This window comes from Hyperolius riggenbachi, chromosome 9, assembly GCF_040937935.1.
Source record: "Hyperolius riggenbachi isolate aHypRig1 chromosome 9, aHypRig1.pri, whole genome shotgun sequence".
Classification (NCBI taxonomy): Eukaryota; Metazoa; Chordata; class Amphibia; order Anura; family Hyperoliidae; genus Hyperolius; species Hyperolius riggenbachi.
In genome coordinates this window covers 222,009,793-222,017,635 of record NC_090654.1, presented here as the reverse complement: position 1 = coordinate 222,017,635, position 7,843 = coordinate 222,009,793, and positions in this window count along the sequence as shown.

The following is a 7,843-nucleotide window of genomic DNA, read 5'->3' as shown; positions in this document are numbered from 1 at the left end:
GCCCCTGATCTGCCCCTTGCGGGCAATCTGATCACCCCCCCACACCAATAGATCGCCCGCAGATCCGACATCAGATCACCTCCCAAATCCATTGTTTACATCTATTCTCTCCTCTAAACACCCACTAATTACCCATCAATCACCCCCTATCACCACCTGTCACTGTTACCCATCAGATTAGACCCTAATCTGCCCCTTGCGGGCACCCAATCACCTGCCCACACGCTCAGATTGCCCTCAGACCCCCCCCTTATCAATTCGCCCGTGCAATATTTACATCTGTTATTCCGGGTAATAACCCACTGATCACCTGTCAATCACCCATCAATCACCCCCTGTCACTGCCACCCATCAATCACCCCCTGTCACTGCCACCCATCAATCAGCCCCTAACCTGCCCCTTGCGGGCAATCTGATCACCCCCCCACACCAATAGATCGCCCGCAGATCCGACATCAGATCACCTCCCAAATCCATTGTTTACATCTATTCTCTCCTCTAAACACCCACTAATTACCCATCAATCACCCCCTATCACCACCTGTCACTGTTACCCATCAGATTAGACCCTAATCTGCCCCTTGCGGGCACCCAATCACCTGCCCACACGCTCAGATTGCCCTCAGACCCCCCCCCTTATCAATTCGCCCGTGCAATATTTACATCTGTTATTCCGGGTAATAACCCACTGATCACCTGTCAATCACCCATCAATCACCCCCTGTCACTGCCACCCATCAATCACCCCCAGTCACTGCCACCCATCAATCAGCCCCTAACCTGCCCCTTGCGGGCAATCTGATCACCCACCCACACCAATAGATCGCCCGCAGATCCGACATCAGATCACCTCCCAAATCCATTGTTTACATCTATTCTCTCCTCTAAACACCCACTAATTACCCATCAATCACCCCCTATCACCACCTGTCACTGTTACCCATCAGATTAGACCCTAATCTGCCCCTTGCGGGCACCCAATCACCCGCCCACACGCTCAGATTGCCCTCAGACCCCCCCCCCTTATCAATTTGCCCGTGCAATATTTACATCTGTTATTCCGGGTAATAACCCACTGATCACCTGTCAATCACCCATCAATCACCCCCTGTCACTGCCACCCATCAATCACCCCCTGTCACTGCCACCCATCAATCAGCCCCTAACCTGCCCCTTGCGGGCAATCTGATCACCCACCCACACCAATAGATCGCCCGCAGATCCGACATCAGATCACCTCCCAAATCCATTGTTTACATCTATTCTCTCCTCTAAACACCCACTAATTACCCATCAATCACCCCCTATCACCACCTGTCACTGTTACCCATCAGATTAGACCCTAATCTGCCCCTTGCGGGCACCCAATCACCCGCCCACACCTCAGAACGCCCTCAGACCCCAGCCCTGATCACCTCGCCAGTGCATTGCTTGCATCTATTTCCCCCCTCTAATCACACCTTGAGACACCCATCAATCACCTCCTGTCACCCCCTAGCACACCTACCCATCAGATCAGGCCCTAATTTGCCCCGTGTGGGCTCCTGATCACTCGGCCAAACCCTCAGATCCCCCTCAGACCCCCTTCCGATCACCTCCCCAGTGCATTGATTGCATCTATTTTCCCCTCTAACCGCCCCCTGAGACACCCATCAATCACCTCCTGTCACCCCCCTAGCACTCCTATCCATCAGATCAGGCCCAATACATCCTGTCATCTAAGAGGCCACCCTGCTTATGACCGATTCCACAAAATTTGCCCCCTCATAGACCACCTGTCATCAAAATTTGCAGATGCTTATACCCCTGAACAGTCATTTTGAGAAATTTGGTTTCCAGACTACTCACAGTTTTGGGCCCGTAAAATGCCAGGGCAGTATAGGAACCCCACAAGTGACCCCATTTTAGAAAGAAGACACCCCAAGGTATTCTGTTAGGTGTATGATGGGTTCATAGAATATTTTATTTTTTGTCAAAAGTTAGCGGAAATTGGATTGTTATTGTTTTTTTCACAAAGTGTCATTTTTCACTAACTTGTGAGAAAAAATAAAATCTTCTATGAACTCACCATACCCCTAACGGAATACCTTGGGGTGTCTTCTTTCTAAAATGGGGTCACTTGTGGGGTTCCTATACTGCCCTGGCATTTTAGGGGCCCTAAACCGTGAGGAGTAGTCTAGAAAACAAATGCCTCAAAATGACCTGTGAATAGGACGTTGGGCCCCTTAGCGCACCTAGGCTGCAAAAAAGTGTCACACATGTGGTATCGCCATACTCAGGAGAAGTAGTATAATGTGTTTTGTGGTGTATTTTTACACATACCCATGCTGGGTGGGAGAAATCTCTCTGTAAATGGACAATTGTGTGTAAAACAAATAAAAAAATGTGTCATTTACAGAGATATTTCTCCCACCCAGCATGGTTATATGTAAAAATACACCACAAAACACATTATACTACTTCTTCTGAGTACGGCGATACCACATGTGTGACACTTTTTTGCAGCCTAACTGTGCTAAGGGGCCCAAAGTCCAATGAGTACCTTTAGGATTTCACAGGTCATTTTGAGACATTTGGGTTCAAGACTACTCCTCACGGTTTAGGGCCCCTAAAATGCCAGGGCAGTATAGGAACCCCACAAGTGACCCCATTTTAGAAAGAAGACACCCCAAGGTATTCTTTTAGGTGTATGATGAGTTCATAGAAGATTTTATTTTTTGTCACAAGTTAGCGGAAATTGATATGTATTGTTTTTTTTTTCACAAAGTGTCATTTTCCGCTAACTTGTGACAAAAAAAAAATCTTCTATGAACTCACCATACTCCTAACAGAATACCTTGGGGTGTCTTCTTTCTAAAATGGGGTCACTTGTGGGGTTCCTATACTGCCCTGGCATTTTAGGGGCCCTAAACCGTGAGGAGTAGTCTAGAATCCAAATGCCTCAAAATGACCTGTGAATAGGACGTTAGGCCCCTTAGCGCACCTAGGTTGCAAAAAAGTGTCACACATGTGGTATCGCCGTACTCAGAAGAAGTAGTATAATGTGTTTTGGGGTGTATTTTTATACATACCCATGCTGGGTGGGAGAAATCTCTCTGTAAATGGACAATTGTGTGTAAAAAAAATCAAATAATTGTCATTTACAGAGATATTTCTCCCACCCAGCATGGGTATGTGTAAAAATACACCCCAAAACACATTATACTACTTCTCCTGAGTACGGCGGTACCACATGTGTGGCACTTTTTTGCACCCTAAGTGCGCTAAGGGGCCCAAAGTCCAATGAGTACCTTTAGGATTTCACAGGTCATTTTGCCACATTTGGTTTCAAGACTACTCCTCACGGTTTAGGGCCCCTAAAATACCAGGGCAGTATAGGAACCCCACAAATGACTCCATTTTAGAAAGAAGACACCCCAAGGTATTCCGTTAGGAGAATGGCGAGTTCATAGAAGATTTTATTTTTTGTCACAAGTTAGCGGAAAATGACACTTTGTGAAAAAAAACAATTAAAATCAATTTCCGCTAACTTGTGACAAAAAAAAAAATCTTCTATGAACTCACCATACATCTAACGGAATACCTTGGGGTGTCTTCTTTCTAAAATGGGGTAATTTGTGGGGTTCCTATACTGTCCTGGCATTTTAGGGGCCCTAAACCGTGAGGAGTAGTCTTGAAACGAAATTTCTCAAAATGACCTGTGAAATCCTAAAGGTACTCATTGGACTTTGGGCCCCTTAGCGCAGTTAGGGTGCAAAAAAGTGCCACACATGTGGTATCGCCGTACTCAGGAGAAGTAGTATAATGTGTTTTGGGGTGTATTTTTCCACATACCCATGCTGAGTGGGAGAAATATCTCTATAAATAGACAATTGTGTGTAAAAAAAATAAAAAAATTGTCATTTACGGAGATATTTCTCCCACCCAGCATGTGTATGTGTAAAAATACACCCCAAAACACATTATACTACTTTTCCTGAGTACGGCAATACCACATGTGTGGCACTTTTTTGCGGCCTAACTGCGCTAAGGGGCCCAAAGTCCAATGAGCATCTTTAGGCTTTACAGGGGTGCTTACAATTAGGCACCCCCCAAATGCCAGGACAGTAAACACACCCCACAAATGACCCCATTCTGGAAAGTAGACACTTCAAGGTATTCAGAGAGGAGCATAGTGAGTCTGTGGCAGATTTCATTTTTTTTTGTCGCAAGTTAGAAGAAATGGAAACTTTTTTTTTTTTTTTTTTTGTCACAAACTGTCATTTTCCGCTAACTTGTGACAAAAAATAAAATCTTCTATGAACTCACCATGCCTCTCACTGAATACTTTGGGATGTCTTCTTTCCAAAATGGGGTCATTTGGGGGGTATTTGTACTATCCTGGAATTTTAGCCCCTCATGAAACATGACAGGTGCGCAGAAAAGTCAGAGATGCTTGAAAATGGGAAAATTCACTTTTGGCACCATAGTTTGTAAACGCTATAACTTTTACCCAATCCAATAAATATACACTGAATGTTTTTTTTTTTATCAAAGACATGTAGCAGAATAACTTTCGCGCTCAAATGTATAGGAAATTTTACTTTATTTGAAAAATGTCAGCACAGAAAGTTAAAAAAGTCATTTTTTTGACAAAATTCATGTCTTTTTTGATGAATATAATAAAAAGTAAAACTCGCAGCAGCAATCAAATAGCATCAAAAGAAAGCTGTATTAGTGACAAGAAAAGGAGGTAAAATTCATTTAGGTGGTAGGTTGTATGACCGAGCAATAAACCGTGAAAGCTGCAGTGGTCTGAATGGAGAAAAAGGCTCTGGTCCTTAAGGGGCGAAAAGACTGTGGTCCTGAAGTGGTTAATAAAACTTCACTTTTATTAAAACAAATTAAAAGGCATACATTACATGTCCCATATAGTACAGAGAGAGGTACAGGCGAGTGTGGAGGTCAAACCCTAGACTGGCCAAAAAGGCCTTGGTATCCTCTGTTACTCTCCCTAGCAGTAGAGGAACCCACGGTCCTGCCGATAAAGGAAGATCTGCTGTACCAGGGACAGGTATACCATCCCTCAGTGGCCAGTCTGAACCTGAATGGAATGGCTTTTTAGCGTTGTTTGTTATTAAACCAAGGCCTATCCGAGAAAGTGGTCTCTACCTTGCTACATGCAAGAAAACCTGTCACTTCCACTATCTATCTTAGGATTTGGAAAGTGTTTTGTGAGTTTAATGCCGTGCATACACGGCTCGTTTTATGCGCCGGATCGAGCCAGCGGCTCGATGCCGGCGCGTCCCCGCTCGTCTGCGCGGATCGATTGCCGCTCGTCCCCGCCGGCGCTCTGGCGCTTTGAGTCCGCCAGGAGAAAAGCGTGATATAAATGTTACTTGTCTTGTCTCGTCTTTTCCCCGAATCCTTCAAACCGCAAAGAATAGAAGTTTAGTTCCCTGGATGTCAGGAAAATAATTTTGTATTATTTAGATAAAACTGCAGAATGGAGAAATGAGGATAATTTATTTGTTCAGTTTCAGGATGCTCGTCAAGGTTTAAGAGCATCCAAGAGTACTCTCAGTAACTTGTTGAAGTTATGTATAAGCAAAGCTTATGAAATAGCAGGTAAGCTAACTACTATAAATGTTAAAGCACACTCTGCTAGGGCTGTCTCCTCTTCCTGGGCACAAAGAAATTCTGCCTCAGTACTCCAAATTTGTAAGGCTGCCACATGTTCCTCTTATGACACCTTCATAAAGCACTACCGTTTGGATTTACCAAGTAACCAAGACTTGAGGTTTAGTCGCAACGTATTGTCTGCGGTGGTCACGCCCCGAGAGGAGGTAATATTCTAACTCTCATTGTTGACCTGTTGTGGAGGCAAGCAAAAGCCAAAAATTACACTTAATTGCATGGAATTGGATTTCCGCATAGCCCTCCACAACAGGTTGATATACCCACCCAAATTCGAACGATAAAGGCAGCCATACACTGGTCGATTGCCAGTGCCACCAGATCGACCAACAGATAGATCCCTCTGTGATCTAATCTGATCAAAGAGGGATCTATTGGCTGTCTACACTGCAAACAGATTTTGAATCAATTTCACTATGAAATCGATTCACAATCTGTGGAGCTACCGCTGCCGCCTCCCCCAGAAATACATTACCTGATTCGGCCGGCGCGAGTCCCCACGGTCTCTTCTCGCTCTGGGCTCCAGCTTCACTTTACTTCCTGTCAGCGGAAGTTTAAATCGTAGAGGGCGCTCTACTGTTTAAACTTCCCACGACAGGAAGTAAGTGAAGCCAGCCGGAGTCCAGCGCAGAGAAGGGACCGTGGGGACTTGCACCGGCCGGACCAGGTAATGTATTGTCATTAGCGTCGGTCGTCGAACATTCGAACGCCACTATGGACGCACTCCCGACCCGCTGGCGATCAAGTGAAATTTTCTGCGCGGACAGAATGATGGGATCGATCGATTTCAGACGGAAATCGGTCGAACGGTCAGCGTTTGCGTATCGATTTCACAGCAGATTCGATCACAGTGATCGAATCTGCTATCGGCGGGAAATCGAGTAAGTGTATGGGCACCTTTAGTCTCCTACTGAGTCAAGGTAATATTCTATGCACTGAGGATAGGTAGAAGGATGTGGCTATTTAATTGCATCTTATGCTTCCTGTCCTCTTGGCAGGCGGGGCAATCTTATTGTCAACCTGTTGTGGAGGACTATGCGGAAATCCAATTACCGGTAAGTGTAATTATTAGCTTTTAACCACAGTAGAAAGTTTTATTCTAAAACTACAGTATAATGGATGAAAACTGAAAATGACTTTTTTCTCCATTTTTTTTCCTTAATATTCCCATTAAAATGCATTTAGAATAAAATAATTCTTAGCATAATGTACCATACAAAGGGTATCATTCATAAACAGGCTGTCGGTAGTGCGGGAAAACACCGTTCTTCTCCGCAACCGGTAATTAAGACTTCTGGGTGGCCATTCATAAAGAAGTCTGCCTGTTGCGGAAGAAGTGCGGAGGTTTTCTGGAGGAAGCTGGCGGTAGCGTGGCGGTAGGCATGCGGAAACTTAAAAGCTGCCCGATTCCCTCCCTGCGCTGCTCTGTCTGATGCTGCTTGGGAGGTCCCTCCCATTCATTTATATGTATTCCGCCCGCCTATCGCTACTGTCGAGCAAGCGGTATTTTCCTTCCGGATACCGCTTGCTGTAATCTTTATGAATGGATGTGTTTGTTACTTTTTCTAGATTAATCTAGAAAAACTCCGCACAAGGCGGAAATGTATCGCTCTGTCACTTTTTCATGCGGAAAGAGCCTTTATGAATGGGGCTTATGCTGAGTGGTCGGGAAAGTCACCGGTGTTAAGCATTTCCGCATGCGGAAATGCTTTATGAATGATACCCATAGAAAGCCTAATTGGTAGCGAAAAAAAAGGATATAGATAATTTTGTTGTGATTAGTAGTGGTTACGTTATTGGCAAATGAAAGATGAAAATTGCTCTGGTCCTAAAAGGGAGACACCCCTCAGTGGTCAATCATGATCACTAGCATTTTGCAATTGCAAAACAGTGCTCCTAGTGGGTCCCAAACCTGAATGGAGCAAGCCCATTGATTTACTTGGGCTAAAATGTAATGGAAATTCACATGGAAACAAAAAAAAAAAAACACTATCCCTGCAAGAGTGAAACCTCCCTTTGCCTCAAATTACACTACACGCCTAAAACGTCAAATCATGTGCAAAGAAACACCTTTTTATTACCATGGATTTGATTGGATGTATTAACCAGCACTGCTATCTTTTATAGTAACTTATTGCAATTTACTCAAGGGCCATCGTCCAGCACT